Here is a 21065-nt window from a genome sequence, read left to right on the forward strand (position 1 = left end):
GAACATTTTTAATTGATCTAATATCCCTATAATTCGAGTGTTCAAAGAAAAGCATATAATAAAGGAAAGGATATTTATTTATTTTTATATATTTTTAATGTTTATTATTTTTGACAGAAAGACAGAGCATGAGCAGGGAAGGGCAGAGAGAGAGGGAGACACAGAACCCGAAGCAGGCTCCAGGCTCTGAGCTGTCAGCACAGAGCCTGACACTGGGCTCTAACTCACAGACCGCAAGATCATAACCTGAGCCCTAGGAAAGGATACTTAAAAGATACTGCATGAAAACTGTAAATGTTGTGAAATTGTAAATGTACAGATACTAGGACTTCAATAAAACGAGCCCCAAGCCAAGAAACAAGAAGAACAAAAAGAACTCACCACAATATAGTGATCAAATTTTTAAAAATGAGTGATAAAGACATATCTTAAAAAAATTCTGAGAAAAAAGATTTACTTTGTATAGAGGAACAAACATAAAATTGATGGTAGATTTAATAGAAACAATGAAAATTAGAAAACAGAGGGATATCTTTAAGTATTGGTGAAAAAGAACATTGCAATCTAGGATTCATTACCCAGGGAAAATGTGTTTCAAAAGCAAAGGTAAAGTAAAGATATTTTTGGCATTCAAAAGCTGAAATACTTCATCACCAGCAGAAATAAACCATATGTATATATATTTTTTTCTAGAAGAAGAATGTGACAAATTAAAATGTATCATATGAATTCTAAAACAATAATTAAAACAATAAAAGATAAAAGATAAAATAAAATAAAAAAATAATCCGAAGGAAGTCATAAAAAGAAAATAAATTAAACAGAAATACAAATGGGACAAATAGAAAACAAATAACATTATGGGAGACAGAAATAATCATATTGGTAATCATGCTAAATGTAAATTGTATAAACAGAGTTATTAAAGGCAAAGATTGTCAGATTAGATAAAGTCTATATACTGTCTATGTGAAATCCACTTTAAATATGAAGATACAGGGGCACCTGGGTAGCTCAGTCAGTTAAGCGTCCGACTTCGTTCAGGTCATAATCTCACGGTCCGGTGAGTTCGAGCCCCCATCGGGTTCTGTGCTGACAGCTCAGAGTCTGGAGCCTGCTTCAGATTCTGGGTCTCCCTCTCTCTCTGCCCCTCCTCCGTTCATGCTCTGTCTCTCTCTGTCTCAAAAATAAATAAACATTAAAAAAAATTAAATATGAAGATACAAAGAAAAAATGTAAAAGGATGGAGAAAGCTATGCCATCCTCACCCTATCATAAAGAAAAAGCTTATATAGCTATATTGTTGTCAGACATAATAAAGGAAAATACATTAGCGTGGGTAAACAAGGTAATTTCATAATAATAAAAGGTTCAGTTTTTGAAGAGCACATATACCGCTAAATGTTTATGCATATTATAATGGAATTTTGAAATACATTAAGCAAAAACTAATAAAACTATAAGGAGAAATAATGAAATCCATAATCATAGCAAATATTTCAACACATGGTTTCAACAATCTTTTTAAAAAGTGTTTATGAATCAGTTTGGATTCAGAAAACTTGAAAATATTATTGTTCAACTTAATCAAATTGACATTTATAGAACACTTCATCCATGAATACCAGAGTACATATTCTTTTCATATTCACACAAATCACTTACCAATGATATGACCTATCATGAAATATCATATTTTATCCTTTAATATAGCATCATATTATATCATATAAATGTGATCTATTGATCATATATTGAAACATAAAGTAAGTTACAATAAACTTAAATGGAATAAAGTTACTGAATTTTTGTTTTCTGACCAATATGGAATTAAATTAAAAATCAATAATGGAAAGATATCTGGAAAATTCTTAAATATTTGAAAACTAAAAACAAAACCAAAAACACTTCCAAATAACCTATGGTACAAAGTTAATTTCAAAACAGAAATTAGAATGTATTTGAAATAAATTAAAATGAAACAAATCCATGTCAAAATTTATGGGATGCAGGTAAAGCAACACTTACCTAGTCAAATGTGAAATTTCTGGCACTTAAACACAATATGCAAAAAGAATGGTCTCCAACCAATCGCCCTCACTTCTACTTTAGGAAACTACAAAAAGAAGAACAAAAACCTCAATAAAGGAAAAGAAAAGGTATATAGATCAGAATAGAAACCAATGAAATAGAAGACAAATAGTCAACAAATTGTTGAAGCCAAAAGCTAGTTCCTTGGTGACATTAACAAAATTGATAACCCTAGTCAGACTGATCCAAAAAAAGACAGAAAACATGAATTTTCAACATCAAGCATGGGAGAGTTGACATCACAGTAAGTTCTAAAGGTATTCAAAGGTAAGTAGTCACAATCCTGAACTTGTTTTTGTTTTTTTTTTTAAATGTTTATTTATTTATTTTGAGAGAGGTAGAGACAGCACAAGCAGGGAAATGGCAGAGAGAGAGGGAGAAAATCCCAAGCATGCTCCATGCTGTCAGCGCAGAGCCTGATCTGGGGCTCGATTCCAGAAACGGTGAGATCATGACCTGAGATGAATCCAAGAGTTGGATGCTTAACTGACTGAGCCACCCAGGTGCCCCTAGTTTGAACTTAAAAAAAAATGGAATAAACAATATGTTTGAATAGTTTTAGATTTACAGAAAAGGTACAAGAATATTACAGACTATCCATATACCCCACAACCAGTTTAAATAATTAACATTTGAAAAAATGTTTAAAGCGAAAGTGATTCTGCACATATTTATGATATATATATCATATATATATATATATGTTTAAGTTTTTTAATGTTTATTTATTTTTGAGAGACAGAGCACAAGCAGGGGAAGGGCAGAGAGAGAGAGAGAGAGAGACAGAATCCAAAGCAGGCTCCAGGCTCTTGAGCTGTCAGCACAGAGCCCTATGCAGGGCTCAAACTCACAAACTGTGAGATCATGACCTGAGCTGAAGTCTGACTCTTAACCAACTGAGCCACCCATGTGCTCCTGCATAGATATATTGAGAGAAGGTATTTTTTACATGCACAACAGTGAGAGAAGTGCCTGGCATAAATTAAATCTTCAATAAATAGTTTTTAAAGTTGAGATACAATTAACATATAACATTATAATAGTTTCAGTTGTATAACATAATGACTCAACATTTTGCAAAATCATCTCCACAATAATCTTAGTTAACATCCCACACCACATGTAGTTGCAATTTTGTTTCTTGGGATGAGAACTTTTAAGATCTACTCTCTTAACAATTTCCAAATACAGAACACAATATTATTAGCTCTAGTCCACCATGCTGTACATATAAGTTCAGTGTGTGTCTTTTACTTTAAAAAAAAAATTCACATATAAATGAGATCCCATGGTGCTTGTCTCTTTCTGTCTGACTTTTCATTTAGCATAATGTCATCCATGTTGCCACAAATGGCAAGATTTTCTTCTTTTTTTCTGACTGAATAACATTCCATTCTATGTGGAATTCTGTTCTATTGATTTATGTGTGTGTTTGTATGCCAGGACCATACTGTTTTGTGATGTTTTGATTAATATAGCTTATTACTATAGTTTGAAGCCAAGAAGTGTGATGCCTCCAGCTTTGTTCTTTCTCAAGATTGCACTGGCTATTTGGAGTCTTTTAGGTTTTCATATAAACTCTAGAGTTTTTTTTTTAATTTCTGTGAAAAATGCCATAGGAATTGTGTGTGTGTGTGTGTGTGTGTGTGCGCGCGTATCTCACATATTCTTTATCCTTTCATCCACTGATGGACAATTAGGTTTCTTCCATGTTTTGACTGTTGTAAATAATACTGAAGAAAATGGGATGTGCCTAGATTTTTTGAGTGAGTGCTTTCATTTTCAGTGGATAATTATACAGAAATGAACTTGCTGGATCATATGATAGTTCTATTCTTTATTTTTTGAGGAATCTGCATACTTTTTTCTTTAGTGGCTGCACCAATCTACATTCCCACGAACAGTGAACAACAATTCTCTTTTCTCCATTTTCTCCACGTGCTCAAAACACTTTCTACTTCTTTCTTTCTTTGTTTGATAAAAGCCATTGTTACAGATGTGAGGTGATAGCTCATGGTGGTTTTAATTTTCATTTCCCTGATATTCAGTGATATTGAGCATCTTTTCATTACTTGTTGGCCACTTTTATATATTTTCTGGAGAAAAAAATGTCTATTAAATCCTCTGTCCTTTTTTTAAATTGCATTGTTTGAGTCGTATTGAATTGTATGTATTGAGTTGCACTGAGTTGTGTGAGTTCATTACATATTTTGGATATTAACCATTTAGCAAATATATGATTTGTAAATATTTTCTTCCATTCAGTATGTTGCCTTTACATTTTGTTGATAGTTTCCTTTGCTGTACAGAAGCATTTTGTTTTGATGTAGTCCTATTGGTTATTTTTGCTTTCATTGTCTTTGCTTAGGGTATTACGTCCAAAAATTAATTGCCAAGACCAACATCAGGAGCTTACTACCTGCACTTTCTTATAGAATTTGTATGGTTGCAAGTCATAAGTTTAAGCCTTTAGTTCATTTTCAGTTCACTTTTTTGTAGGATGTAAGATAGACATCCAGTTTCATTCTTTTGTATATAGCTGTCCAGCTTTACTAACAATTTATTGAAGAGATTGTCCTTTTCTTACTTTATGTTACCGGCTCCTGTGTTGTAAATTAATTGACTATATATGCATGGGTTTAGTTCTGGGCTTTCTATTCTGTTCTATTGATCTGTGTGTGTGTGTGTATGCCAGGACCATACTGTTTTGATTAATATAGCTTTTTACTGAAGTTTTAAGCCAAGAAGCGTGATGCCTCCACCTTTGTTCTTTCTCAAGATTGCGCTGGCCATTTGGGGTCTTTTAGGTTTTCATACAAAATTTAGAATTTTTTTTTATTTCTGTGAAAAATGCCATAAGAATTTTGATAGGAATTGCACTGAATCTTCAGATTACTTCTGGTAGTGTGGAAGTTTCAACAATATTAATTCTTCCAATCCATGAACACTGAATATATATTTTTTCCATTTATTTGTGTCTTCTTCAATTTCTTTCACCAATGTCATAGTTTTCAGTATACTGGTCTTTACCTCTTTGTTCACATTTATTTCTAATTATTTTTATGCAATTGTAAATGAGATTATTTTTCTTAAGTTTTCTTTCTGATAGTTCATTACTAACAGATAGAAATGCAACAAATTTTTCTTTTTTTAAAAAATGTTTATTTATTTAATTTGAGAAAGAGATACAGAGCAAGCAGGAGAGGGGCAGAGAGAGAGAGAGACAGAATCCCAAGCAGGCTCAGCACTGTCAGTTCAGAGCCTGATGTGGGGCTTGAACCCAGGAAACGTGAAATCATGACCTGAGTCAAAATCAAGAGTTGGACACTTAACCAATTAAGCCACCCAGGTGCCCCAAAATGTAATAAATTTTTCTATGAAGATTGTGTATCCTGTGACCTTAATGAATTTATTTGTTAGTTGTAGCAATATTTAGGTGGAGGTTTTAGGGTTTCATGTAAAATATCATGCCATCTGGAAATAATGATATTTTTTATTTCTTCCTTTCCAATGTGGATGCCTTTTACTTGTTTTTCCCCTTGCCTAATTGCTCTGACCAGGACTTCCAATACTATGTTGAATAAAAATGGTGAGAATGACCATCCTGTCTTATTTCTGATCTTAGGGGAAAAACTTTCAGCTTTTCACCAAAGAGTATGATGTCATCTGTGGGCTCATCATATATGGCTTTTATTAGGTTGAGGCACATTTTTTCTATAACCACTTAGTTGAATGTTTTGAACATTTTTATGCCAATAAAATCAACAATTTACATAAAACCAACAAGTTCTTTGAAATATGTTAACTAGAAAAACTCACCCAGGAATAAAGAGAAAATTTGAATTTAAATAAATTGAATTTGTGGGTTGGCCTCTTCAACAAAGAAAACTCCAAACCCAAAAAGGTTTACCACAAAATTCTAGTAAACCTTAAAGGCATAAATAATTGTTAATCCATAAAAATCTTATAAAAAAAATAAATGAGTGAGAGCTGCTCAATTGTTTCTATGAGGCCAGCATAATTCTGATACAAAAACAAATAAATTTTCCATGTGGAATACTATTCAGCAATGAAAAAGAATGAAACCTTGCCATTTGCAACAACATGGATGGAACTGGAGGTTATTATGCTAAGTGAAATAAGTCAGTCATAGAAAGACAGATATTATATGTTTTCACTCATATGTGAAAATTGAGAAACTTAACAGTAGACCATGGGGGAAGGGAATGAAAAAAATATATATATACAGTTACAAATAGAGAGGGAGGCAAACCATAAGAGACTCTTAAATACAGAGAACAAACTGAGGGTAGAATGGAGTGGGGGGGCAAGGGGCAGGGAAAATGGGTGATGGGCATTGAGGAGGGCACTTGTTGGGATGAGCACTGGGTGTTTTATCTAAGTGATGAATCACAGGAATCTACTCCCAAAGCCAAGAGCACACCGTATACACTGTATGTTAGCTAACTTGATGATCAATTTTATATATATATAATAAACAAACTATATATCAATAAAAAACATAAATTCAAAGCCCTCAAGAGCACAAATTCAACATTTTTCTTATTAATTTTTTCAAGATTTTTGTAAAAAAGTGTTTATTTTGAGAGAGAGAGACAGTGCGGTCAGGGGAGGGGCAGAGAGAGACGGAGAGAGAGAATCCCAAGCCACCTTAACACTATCAGCACAGAGCCTGATACAGGGCGCAGTCTCACAAAACACGAGATCATAACCTGAGCTAAAATCAAGAGTCAGATGCTTAACCGATGGAGCCACCCAAGCACTCCAAAATTTAAAAAAATTCTTAACAAAATTCATTCAGTTGAACACAACTATTTGTAAAAAGATAATACACCATCACCAACTAAAGCTTGTCCTGGAGCTGCAAGATGGATCTAGCATTCACAGATTTTTAATTCACAATATTAACAAAATTTATCTCAATACAGGCAGAAAACTCATTTGTCAAAATTCAGTATCCATTCTTGTTAAAAAAAATATTTCAGCAAACCACAAAAAGAAGAAAATTTCTTCAACATGTAAAAGGGCTTTTATGACAAACCTATAAGCTAACATTATACTTCGTAGTGCAAATTTGCATATGATCTCCCTAATTGCAGGAAAAAGTTGGGAATGCCTCCTTTCACTACTTTAACTTAACCTAGTGCTGAACGTGCTAGCCATTGTATAAGACAAAAAAAAAAAAAAAGTAAATGAAAGACTTCAAACCAATAAGATATAAGGCTGTCCTTGCTCATAAATAGAATTATCATTTATGTAGAAAATCCTATGGAATACACCCAAAGAGGCATTAGTAGACTTAATAACTGAGCTTCACTTCATGTACAGGATCCTAGATCATTCAACCAACAAGAAACAACTGCAGTTTTACAAAATAGAACAATCAATCAGAGATTTAATTAAAGTAAAAAAAAAATAGAACATACCATTTATAATAGTAACAAAACAATGGAATAACTAAGGATAAATATGATAAAAGTTAAGATCTCTACACTGAAAACTAAAACACAATGCTGAATAAATGAAAGACATAAATGAATGAAGAGAGACCATTTCCATGGATTGTAAGAATCAAGATTTTTAAGATGTCAAATCTCTTCAAATGAATTTCTAGATTCAACATGGTATCAGTGTCCAGCAGGGATTTTGTAATAAAAATTGAGAAGTTGACTTCAAAATTCATACAGAAATGTAAAGGACCAACAAAAAATAAAATACTTTAATAAAAAAGAACAAAACTGGAAGAGTTACATTAACTTCAACATTTGTTATAAAACTATAATAACCAAGACAGTGTGATATTGGCATCAAGCTATTTAAATAGGTCATGGGAAGAGGAGGAAAGTACAGTAATATGTTTACACATTCACTTAATTTTTGTTAAAGGAAAAAATGCCATTCTATTGGCTAATACACACTCTTTTCCAGAGTCCAAATAAATAACTACTCCATGAAAAAAAAAGATCCTTAATTTTGACCGTATAAAAATATTAACTCAAAATTGATCAAAGCCCTAAATAAAAGTCAAACACTATAACACTAGAAGAAAATGAATGAGTGAAAATAGGTGAAATACTTTGAAAATACTTTTCACAAAAAGAGCTATGCTTATATCAAATAACCACATGAAAAAATATTCAACATCATTATCATTAAGGAAATAAACATTATAACAATGATATGCTATTGCACAACAAAAGAATGTCTAACATTAAAAATTGGCTATACCAAGTGTAGGCAAGTGTGTAGAGCAATTAGAATTCCCTTACGCTGCTAGTGAGAATAAAGAATGATTGATTCAACTACTTTCAAAACTAGATTCCCAGTTAAACATATTCCGGTTATATGACCTGGTCTTTCTATTCCCTGGCATCCATTCAAGGAAAAAAAAAAAAAAGTATGTGTCTATCCAATGACTTGTATATAAGTTTTCATAAGATTTTGTTCATAATAGCCCCAAATTGGAAACAACTCCAGTATCACTCAAGAAGTGAATGTATAAACAAGTTGTGGAATATCTGTACAATAGAATACTGCTCAGCAATAAAATGGAATGAATTATTGGTACTCATAAAAACTTGGATGAATCCCAGTGTAGTTACAATGAGTAAAAAAGCACGCAAAAATATTTCATTTCACTTTTATAAAATTTTAGGAGATACAATCTTCTTTCTAGTGACAGAAAACAGATCAGTAATTGTATGGGGAAGGGACAGGAGGGAGGAATCACAAAAGAATTTTGAAGGTGTTGTGCCCAGAATTCGCGATCCCCAAAGACCACCAGGGAGCCGAGTCCGAAGCAAAAGCAAAGAGCCTTTATTGGAGCTAGCTCCAGCTCAATCCCCTACCTGCACCAACGCAGCGGTGACATGCTGGAGAGAGCCAGCGGGTTTCAAAATCACAAAGGTTTTATAGGGGTCTAGGGGCAGGTGGTGAGGTAATGTCTGTGGCTTTAGCTGATTGGCTGGGGAAGTGTCAGAGTCCCGTTAGGCAGGTCGCAGGGCGTGTTTTGATAGGGAAGTTTGAGCAGGTGAGAGGGAGGTTACTCAAGGGGAGGAGGCGTGGTCTGAGGTTTCTGTGATTTTCCCGGAAAGGGGCCATGTCTGGGACATAGTCACTCAAGGTGGAGGACACAGAACAAGATGGAGTCGGCCGTCGTAGGTCCGCTCTTTCAAAGGTGATATATCTCGTTATTTTCTGGACTTCAGTGATGGTTTCACAAGCCTATGCATATGCCGATATTTATAAAATTGTACACTGTACAATATGTCGTGCTTTATATTTAAATTGTATCTCAATAAAGCTGTGCTCACCCACTAAAACATCCCTATCCCAGGTTTATGGGTCTCACTCTTTTCTGCCCAGGCTGTGCCTTTGATAAGGGAGATAGGTTGAGAATGCATATTTTTGTCTCCTTTATATTCCTGCAACCCTCAAAATAAGAGTCTGGGATTGATTTTTTGCTTCAATGTTTGCTGAAGCTGAAGATAGGACCTCTTTTAAGACTGCCATCAAGGAGTTCTGACTCTCAAAGCATGCCTTAAATTGGCAAGTAATTCCCCTAGGTGCATCCCCCAGAGCCTTTCTTTTTACAAGGTTCCAATGCTGTCAAAAGGAGATTCATAAGTGTATATTTATGTCATGCTGATTAAATATCACAGCTATTTGTTCACACAACGACCTTCACCTGCTGCTCATCTCAATTAACCACAGGTGAAAGTTTTAGTAATTTTGAGGCTACAGCGTGCTAGGATGAGAATTACTGTGGTGCCCATCAAAAATGGGATGGTGCAGCTGCTCTGGAAAACAGTGTGGGGATTCCTCAACAAGTTAAAAATAGACCTACCCTATGACCCGGCAGTAGCACTGCTAGGAATTTACCCAAGGGATACCGAGTACTGATGCATAGGGGCACTTGTACCCCAATGTTTATAGCAGCACTCTCAACAATAGCCAAATTATGGAAAGATCCTAAATGTCCATCAACTGATGAATGGATAAAGAAATTGTGGTTTGTATACACAATGGAATTGCATGTGGCAATGAGAAAGAATTAAATCTGGCCTTCTGTAGCAACGTGGATGGACTGGAGAGTGTTATGCTAAGTGAAATAAGTCATACAGAGAAAGACAGATACCATGTTTTCACTCCTAATTAGATCCTGAGAAACTTAACAGAAGACCATGGGGGAGGGGAAGGAAAAAATAAAAAGGTTAGAGAGGGAAGGAGCCAAAACATAAGAGACTCTTAAAAACTGAGAACAAACTGAGGGTTGATGGGGGGTGGGAGGGAGGAGAGGGTGGGTGATGGGTATTGAGGAGGGCACCTTTTGGGATGAGCACTGGGTGTTGTATGAAAACCAGTTTGACAACAAGTTTCATATAAAAAAAAGGATCTTATTGGTCTCAAATAAGTAGGCAATCCTAGTCCAAAACCTCATCCTCAGTGTTTGTTTTCTAGTACTATTTGTAGAATCACTGTGTTAGCTCAAGTTCTCTAGAAAACACAGCTCGCTGAAAACGTATGTGCTAAAGCATTATTGTAAAGGGCAGCCCTAGACCAGCAAGAATGAAGAAAATGTAAGTGAGGCATAATAGGATTGAAAAACAAATACCAGATGGTATGTTATAAAACTACTCATAATCTCACCGGGAGACACAGTGTGCCTTCTAACAGGTGTGTAGAAAACTAAGCTTGAGGCCCACCCAGTGGAGGGAGCATTGAAGAGGCAATTTATCTGTTGACTTCCTTTGGTTTCCTAGGACACTTCTTACCCACACACATACCCACATTTCCAGGTGGTGTCATACAGCTTCTCAGACTGCAACTACCAAACTACATTCTATCTTTGTATTGTGGGCCTCTGTGTGAAGTACTGGGAGAAGTAAGAAGCTTGGGGTCTTTCCCTATAGGTGTAGAAACTCACAGACCTCGGGGCCATTTACCATAGCAGTGCCTGGGCAGACAAGTAGATGGACATCAGGAAAGCATGCGAGGCATCCAGGATGCCAGCATCCTAAAACAGGCACTCAAACAAGGCACAGGGCCAGCCATGGAGGACACACGCTTTTGTAATTACACACATTTTCTAGATCTTTAGATCACTTCGCACTTAATTTGTTGTCCGGCCAATAGCACCATCTGTTTATTTGCTTCCTTGCCACCTGGTTCCTGACTCAGCAAGCCAGCTTTCCTTTATGGGGACTCATCTGTGTTCCTTCCTAACCTGGCAGAGATCCTGACATTGCTATTGATGTTCCCTACTACTTTCTCTTTTCCTTGTACTTTCTTGCACAGTGTGTTACACATTTCTGATATATGCTACTTCTACAACATTTAAGCTTTCTTGGTTTCTGTGAAACAGCACATTATCTATTTACCTATTTACCTATCTCTATCACCTATATAATCATATCCATCTATCTATCTTTCTATCTAGCATCATCATCTGTCTATCATCTCTCTATCACCTATCTCTATCTAGATATTTTTAAATTCAGTACCACCAACAGCTAAACAGGGTTATTTTCTTCCTTTTTACGTCTGCTAGCCAGAGCCAAACCTGTATCACTATGAAGACCTCCAACCCCATGGCTACTTCTCCTGGATAAGTAAACTTCAGGAAAAGAATATTAGAGTCCCCGTGTGATAGATTAGGAATCTGAGCTCTAAACACCTAAGGCCCATACGAGTTTCCTTTACCTGTCACTAACCTACAGGCAAGTGATTTTAAAAAATCAAATATATTCTAAAATAGGTGTATTCAGACAATATCAGGATGGCCTCAAAATTTCCCGTTGCTAGGTAGCTTTTTATAAGCTGCTTCATGAAGCAAACAGTGAAATGTTTTAGTGAATCTAGAAGATATAAATGAAGCATGTCTTTGGTTCTTCAAGTTAAATACTGAATTCTCTTTACAATGAAAAGTGTTTGCTATCAATAACTGCCATTTACCTGATTCACACTGCACTTACTAAACTGTGAGTCAGTTCTGATAATGGACTTCTAATGGGAGATGAGGAGCATGTATCTAGAATGAAGTTCACACTTGGAGACAGACTTAAAACAACTACCATGTGATTCTACCTTGCTCTGTGATAATGAAAATCTTCATTATCTATCAGTTTCCTATGTGTATAATATATATACACATTTAATTCACATATCATTGGATAAATATGTAGACTCAGCTTAAGTAGTAGCCAAGTGTTAGCTGTATTCCAGAAAAAATATAATACTGTTGAATCATAATAGAAAATATCTATTTAAAATATCCAGTTAGCCCCTATCTATTCCGTGTTGGAAGGGGTGATAGAGACATCCTAACCTTTGGACTAATAACTATTTCTTGGGAATATATTCCTCCAAACACTTGGCTCAAGCACACAAGGGTGGAAAGACAGCAGCGGAACACCTACCTGGGCCAAGTTTTAATGAACAATCATATTGTTCTTGTCCGACTCAATGTTAGGGGAGAGATATTTTAAGAATGTGACATGAACAGGGAGGGACATGTGATGTGTTTAATGCCTCCTGTGTGCCAGGTACAATGGTAGAGACCTTATGTCTCTACCTTATGTCTACCATACAATGGTCAAAAGAATTCTGAGAGGTAGATGTGAGAATCCTCTAATATATAATCTGAGAATCCTGGAGTTGAGAAGTTAAGGTTATTTTATTTTTGAGAGAGAGAGAGAGAGAGAGAGAGAGAGAGAGAGACCACATGAGTGGGGAGGGGCAGAGAGAAAGGGAGACACAGAATTTGAGGCAGGCTCCAGGCTCTTGAGCCGTCAGCACAGAGCCCGACGCGGGGCTCAAACTCTTGAACTGTGAAATCATGACCTGAGCTGAAGTCAGACGCTTAACTGACTGAGCCACACTGGTGTCCCTTAGAGTTGAGAAGTTAAATTTCTGGTCCAAAGTGTCAGAAGGAAGAGGTCATGGGTTTTATGGCATTGTTATTAGCATGTGGTTTGGCAGCATTATTGTTTAGATGAAGGCCTCATTGCCCTTTGGGACATGTTGGTTCATAAGGACTCTTCTGGGATAGAGGACCTTCATTACTTAGGTGATCGCTGGTATTTGTCATGTCCCCATAGTGATGCGATGTTTGCAAATTCTTCTCTCAAAGAAATACCAGATATAGATTTTTAGTAGCTTGATTAAATTATTTAGGCTTTTTTTTTTTTTTTTTAATTTTAGTACTGAGTTTGATCTTTTGGAACACTTATGATGCTTAATTTTGTGTGTCACCTTGACTAGGTCATGCTACCCAGATATTTGGTCAGATACCAGTCTGCATGTAGCTTTGAAGCTGGCTTTCTTTTCTTTTTTTCTTTTAATGGAATTAGCATTTAAATCTTTGAACCTTTGATGAATCAGCTCACTCTCCATGATGTGGGTGGGCTTTATTCAACCAGCTGAAGTATTAAGAGAAGACTGAGGTCCTCTAAAGACTAGGAAATTCTACCTTCAGATGGCTTTCAGATTGAGTTGGACATCAATTCTTTCCTGAGTCCTCAGTCTGACAGCCTACCTTGCAGATTTTACATTTATAAGTGTCCACAATCACATGGCTAGTTCCTTAAATTCTTTCTCTCTCTCAAACCCTAATGCAACATGCGATATACATGTTACCACTAAATAAAAGTCAAAGTGCCTGCTATAGACCTGACCAAACTGAAAGGGATTTGCAAGGTCTAAAATAATTTCTATTAGACATAAGGCAGAGACAGCAGAAAACAAGAGAAGGAATAGGAACAGGAAATACAATTTTCTTTTTAATATTGGAAGATAAGGAGCCAAGCATTCTGATATACTTTTTGTGCTGTTAAAAATGGAAAATAAAATGAAAATAACCACAAATATAATTTCAAAAGTTCATATCCTTTGTTCACTTTCATCTTTAAATCTCACAGAAAACAGAAATATATGCATGAGTTACTACTAGTTTAACTGTCTTTGGCAAAAAGAAGATCTTGACAGCATTACCTAGTTGAGACAAGTAATAAAAAATAAATCAAATATCCAAAATTACATAATCATTTTTTAAATTATAGTGTATGTGAATACTTGAATAGGTTTAGACATTAAAAAGAACTGTTTGAGAAATACTTAAGGAGATGGAATAATATGGATTATTTAATATAAACAGAAAATGAAATAGCAAAATTGTTAAAACACTTGGGATATAAATCTGTGGTCCTGTATGCTTGGTAATATGGACTTCAGTACCTCAAGTTGTTAGATGGTTAGCCATATATAGAAAATTTACATCTTCAAAATTATAGTTTTCTCTTTTCCAAATTATTTCTAGTCGGTATGCCCTATTTTATATTTTAAAAGTCTTCAAATATAATTTTATTTGAAAAAAAAGAAAACTCTGAAGGAGATGGCAGTCAGGAAAGGAAGAAGCCAAGAGGTACAAATGGAATGAGGTAGAAGAAGCAGGAGAGCAAATGATATCTGTAGGGCTCCCTTTGTTAATTAGGTTCCTTATTTTCCATCACAGAATCTAGTAGTGTCAGAGACAGTACTGCTGAGTTGAAGTGAACTGAACATACCTTCCCTTGCCTGCTTCTATTTCCACATGTATCAGGCAACTTTTAGAGAATGGAAGGGAAATAAAGAGAGAAAACATGACAATATATGTATTTTAATCAGATGCCTCATATTTAAGTGGTAAAGTCAATATTTAGCTAAATCCAAGACCAAGGCTGAAGTTGCATTATCACAATCATATATTAAGATCTGGTAGTATGAAAGCAAATCCTAAATTTTATCCTGTTAAATTACTGTTACTCCCTTATTGTTGCAATGTCAAATGTTACGTTCTCAAAGTTTGATACAACTTCTCAGCTCTGTTACTGGCTAGATGGCTCCTGTGATTTCACTGAAACCATTCCACACTAAGAGCTTTGTGCACTGTTTGAAGAAAAAAAATGGTGTCTGAATATTTACAGAAGCAGCGTTAGAATTGTTACTCACCTGTCCTTTTTATGTTTAATATTTGTGTGTGAAATTTCTGCTTCACAGTGACTTGAAACAGATTTGTTTTGAAGTCTTTAAGATTTTACTTTTTTCTATATCTGGCTCAAAATTTATCAAAATTAACCCTACCTGTTTATAACTGGTTCATTGACTTTTTTGTAATGATTTAAAAAAAAATTTTTTTAACCTTTATTTATTTTTGAGACAGAGAGAGACAGACCATGAACGGGGGAGGGTCAGAGAGAGGGAGACACAGAATCTGAAACAGGCTTCAGGCTCTGAGCTGTCAGCACAGAGCCTAACACGGGGCTTGAACTCATGGACTGAGAGATCACGACCTGAGCCAAAGTCGGATGCTTAACCGACTGAGCCACCCAGGCGCCCCTGTAATGATTTTCTTTTTAATTTTTAAATTTTTATTTAAATCCAAGTTAGTTAACATATACTGTAATAATGATTTCAAGAGTGGAATTTAGTGATTGGTCACTTACATATAATACCCAGTACTCATCCCAAGTGCCCTTCTTAATGTCCACCATCCATTTAGCCCATCCCACCCCAACTCCCCTCCAGCAACCCTCAGTTTGTTCTCTGTATATAAGATCTCTTATGGTTTGCCTCCCTCTCTGTTTTTATCTTATTTTTCCTCACCTTATGTTCATCTGTTTGTTTCTGAAATAACACACATGAGTGAAATCATATGGTATTTATCTTTCTCTGACTGACTTATTTTTCTCAGCATAACACACTCTAGTTCCATCCGCTTCTTGCAAATGGCAAGATATGATTCTTTTTGATTGCTGAGTAACATTTCATTTATAAATATATATTATACTAATATATATATTTATAAGCATAAGCTTCAAAGCAGCACTTCTGTATCCTTTGGATAAATACTTAGTAGTCAATTGCTGGGTCATAGGGTAGTTCTATTTTTAATTTTTTGAGGAACCTCCATACTGTTTCCCAGAGCAGCAGTTTGCATTCCCACCAGCAGTGCAAAATGGTTCCTTTTTCTCCACATCCTCACCAACATCTGTTTTTGCCTGAGTTGTTAATGTTAGCCATTCTGACAGATGTGAGGTGGTATTTCATTGCGGTTTTGATTTGTATTTCCCCGATGATGAGTGGTGTTGAGGATCTTTTCATGTGTCTGTGAGCCATCTGGATGTCATCTTTGGAAAAGTGTCTATTCATGTCTTTTGCCCATTTCTTCACTGCATTATTTGTCTTATGGGTGTTGGCGTTTGATAAGTTCCTTATAGATTTTCGATACTAATCCTTTATCTGATATGTCATTTGCAAATACCTTCTCCCATTCTATTGGTTGCCTTTTAGTTTTGCTGATTGTTTCCTTCACTGTACAGAAGGTTTTTATCTTGATGAGGTCCCGATAGTTCGTTTTTGCTTTTTGTTTCTCTTGCCTCCAGAGACATGTGTAGTAAGAAGTTGCTGCAGTTGAGTTCAAAGAGGTTGTTGCCTGTTTTCTCCTCTAGGACTTTGATGGTTTCCTGTCTTACATTTAGGTATTTCATCCATTTTGAGTTTATTTTTCATATGGTGTAAGCAAGTGGTCCAGGTTTATTCTTCTGCATGTAGCTGTCCAGTTTCCCCAACACCATTTGCTGAAGAGACTGTCTTTTTTCCATTGGATGTTCTTTCCTGCTTCATCAAGGATAGTTGGCCATACATTTGTGGGCAAATTTGTGGGTTCTCCATTCTGTTCCATTGATCTATGTGTCTGTTTTTGTGCCAGTACCATACTGTCTTCGTGATTATGGCTTTGTAATGCAGCTTGAAATATGGAATTGTGATGCCTCCAGCTTTGGTTGTCTTTTCAACATTACTTTGGCTATTCAGGGTCTTTTCTGGTTTCATACAAATTTTATAATTGTTTGTTTTAGCCCTGTGAAGAATACTGGTGTTATACTGTGAAGAATACTGGTTAATACTGGTGTTCTAGCCCTGTGAAGAATACTGGTTTTGATAGGGATTACATTGAATATGTATCTTGCTTTGGGTGGTATTAACATTTTAATAGTATTTGTTCTTCTAATCCAAGAGCATGGCATGTTTTTTTTTACATTTCTTTGTGTATTATTCAATTTCTTTCAGATACTTCCTATAATTCTCAGCATTTAGATCTTTGATCTCTTTGGTTACATTTATTCATAGGTATTTTGTAGTTTTTGGTTCAATTGTAAATGGGATCAATTCCTTGATTTCCCTTTCTGCTTCTTCATTATTGGTGTATGGAAATGCCACGGTTTTCTGCATGTTGATTTTGTATCCTGAGACTTTGCTGAATTCATGTATCAGTTCTAGCAGTTTTGTTTTTGTCTTTGTTTGTTTGTTTGGTTGGGTTTTTTTGGTGGAGTCTTCTGGGTTTTCCATGTAGACTATCATGTCATCTGTGAAGAGTGAAAGTTTGACTTCTTCCTTGTTGATTTGAATGCCGTTTATTTCTTTTTCTTGTACAATTACTTAAGGCTAGGATTTCCAAGACTATGCTGAACAACAGTGGTGAGAGTGGAAATCCTTGTTGTGCTCCTGATTTCAGGGGGAAAGATCTCAGTTTTTCCCCACTGAAGAGAATATTAACTCTGGATCTTTCATATATGGCCTTTATGATCTTGAGGTATGTTCCTTCTATCCCTACTTTCTTGAGTGCTTTTATTAAGAAACGATGCTGTATTTTGTTAAATGTTTTTTCTGCATCTATTGAGAGGATCATGTTGTTCTTGTCCTTTCTTTTATTGATGTGATGTATCACATTGATTGATTTGCAGATATTGAATCAGCCTGTAGCCCAGTAATAAATTCCCCTTGATTGTGGTGAACAGTTTGGGTTTGGTTTGCTAGTATCTTATTGAGAATTTTAGCATCCATCATCAGAAAATTGATCTGTAGTTCTCCTTTTTAATGGGGTCTTTGTCTGGTTTGGGAATCAAGGTAATGGTTGCCTCATAGAATGAGTTTGAAAGTATCCCTTCTATTTCTATTTTTTTGGAACAGCTTCCAAAGAATATGTGTTAACTCTTCTTTAAATGTTTGGTAGAATTCCCCTTGAAAGCCATCAGGCCCTGGACCCTTGTCTGTTGGGAGATTTTCTTAACAGATATATTCAGAGATTTTCATCTTAAAGCAACAGAATACACTTCTTCTCAAGCACGCATGGAACATTCTCCAGAATAGATCATGTACTGGGTCACAAATCAGCCTTCAACAAGTACAAAAAGATTGAAATCATACCATGCATGCCATCAGATGACAATGGTATGATATTTAAAATCAATCGCAAGAAAAACTGGAAAGACAACTAATACTTGGAGATTAAAGAACATCCTACTAAAAAATGAATGATTAATTAACCAAGAAATTAAAGAAGAAATTGAAAAGTACATGGAACCCAACGAAAATGAAAACATGACACTGTAAAACCTCTGGGACACAGCAAGGGCAGTCCTATAAGGGAACTAAAGAAGGAAGAAAGGTCTCCAATATACAACCTGACCTTGTATCTAAAGGAGTTGGGAAAAAGAACAGCAAGTAAAACCCAAAACCAGCAGAAGATGGGAAATAATAAAGATTAGAGCAGAAATCAATGATATTGAAATGAAAACAAAACAGTAGAACAGGGAAATGAAGCTAGGAGCCGGTTCTTTGAAAGAGTTAACAAAATTGATAAACCCCTAGCCAGACTGATCAAAAAGAACAAGGAAAGGATGCAAATAAATAGAATCATGAATAAAAGAAGAGAATCACAACCAACATCAAAGAAATACAAACAATAATGAGAGAGTATTATGAGCCATTATATGCCACCAAATTGGGAAATCTAAAAGAAATGGACAAAATCCTAGAAACATATAAACTACTAAAACTGAAACAGGAAGAAATAGAAATTTTGAACGACTCATAACCATTAAGATTTTATTTTTAAGTAATCTCTACACCCAATGTGGGGCTTGAACTCACAACCCCCAGATCAAGAGTTGCACACTCTACGGACTGAGACAACAAGGCACTCCCGCCCTTAGTTCTTATATCTAGAAATGAGCGCAAAGCAATGTAATTGGCACACAAATACTGCTTGCGAATTTCTCTCTGCATCTCAGCTTTCATTGCGATGCGTGACACCAATTTCAGCCTCTTCCCTGGAGTGGAATGATTTGTATATATCTTTACCGCAGATTTTGTGTAACAAACACTTGCACTCTTGAAGCACAGCAATTTGATTACTTATTCAGCAGGTTCCAGCAAATAAACTTCTTTCTCTGCAAGCCCTGCATTACTGTTATCTGCATGGTACAATATTAAGGCTTCCTTTGTTTAAACAGCCTTTTTAAAATGTAATAGCCTCCATTTCATATTGGTTCAATATTTTGCATATGCTGTGGAAGGTCAAAAATTATGTAGCTCGTCTTTGACTAAAGAACAGTAAACATGACTATATGTATTTATTTTTACTTATGGTCAGTATTTCTTTAATGTTAGTGGCGCTAAGTACACAGTGAAAAATGTGATGAAGACACTGTACCCTTGGGATTGTTAAATTACTCAGAACCCTATCCCCTTGTTGATGTCATTGTACTTAACATTTTTCTGTCAGTTTGCCATTCTAAAGCATTTCTTCACATGGTTACTATGTTGCTAATTGCCTGAGATCCTAAAGTGTCTTGCCAAGGACATAGATCAAAAGTACAATCATTAATTTGCTCCAAAGTTTTTTGAAAGAAGGGCTTTCGTTGGTTTTCTCCCAAATATCTGTTTAGACGGATGAAGTATACTGAATAAATCATTTCTTATGCACAGTATATTATCATTAAACAAAAACATGTTTTACTAGCATATTTTCTAGGAAGAATATGTTACCTGGGATTTATAACCTGTGAAAAACTTAAAAATCATGTGTCTTTGTTGAAAGTGGTTGACAATTCTTTAATACTTATTTTATCAAACTTTTTATTTAAATATTTAGACTCAACCCTATAAGCATGATTTACCAAAAGCATTGTTATACATGAGTGTGGAGCTTTTACAAGTACTGAAATTTTAAGGTAGATATTTTGTTGATGATAAAAATTGTCAGCTTTTTAAAAATTGTCTAGGGGCACCTGGGTGGCTCAGTCAGTTAAACTTCTGACTATGGCTCAGGTCAGGATCTCACGGTTCATGGTTTGAGCCCCGTGTCAGGCTCTGTGCTGACAGCTCAGAGCCTGGAACCTGCTTCAGATTCTGTGTCTCCTTCTCTCTCTGCCCCTCCTCTCTCTCTCTCATTCTCTCTCTCAAAAATACATAAACATTAAAATAAATAAAATAAAAATTGTTTAATTCCTGTTTTGCATGGAGTCAAACAATCAGAATCGAAATATAGCTCTTCATGGTGGTTTTGGTTAAGTTATGAATCTAAGTTACTATTCAATTCTACATGTTAAATTATAACATTATTTCTTATTCTTGTATCCCGTATTATTTTTTGAACTTTTTACAGAAATATTTGTTGATCCAAAAAGAACAAAATGTCTTCCTAAAGTTATCTGGTTAGCATAAACTCTCAATAATTTTAATAGATTAATAGTTTTAACAGATTTAATATATTTAACTGTCAATATTTCTCCCCATTTGTAACTATTTCAAAGTTCTTAATAATGACTGTAGTACATAAATCCTACAGCTCTTACCATAATTATTAATGGTTGAGCTATTTTCTTTTGGAATGATAAATAATTCATCTGACTGATACTCTTTTTCCATATAAATCACATAAGAAGATTTCTTTTAAAGTTATGTCTCTGGAGCTTTACTCTGTTCAAAACTGAATATTGAGATACTAACAATAAATCAGAATCACATACTTGTTTGTAAGCCTGACATTGTCATGATAATCATAATGTTACCTGCATGATCACCTAGGCATTGATCACATAGAAGCTTAGGGATACCAGCCAGAAATGTTGCTG

The sequence above is a fragment of the Acinonyx jubatus genome, chromosome C1, assembly GCF_027475565.1.
Source record: "Acinonyx jubatus isolate Ajub_Pintada_27869175 chromosome C1, VMU_Ajub_asm_v1.0, whole genome shotgun sequence".
Classification (NCBI taxonomy): Eukaryota; Metazoa; Chordata; class Mammalia; order Carnivora; family Felidae; genus Acinonyx; species Acinonyx jubatus.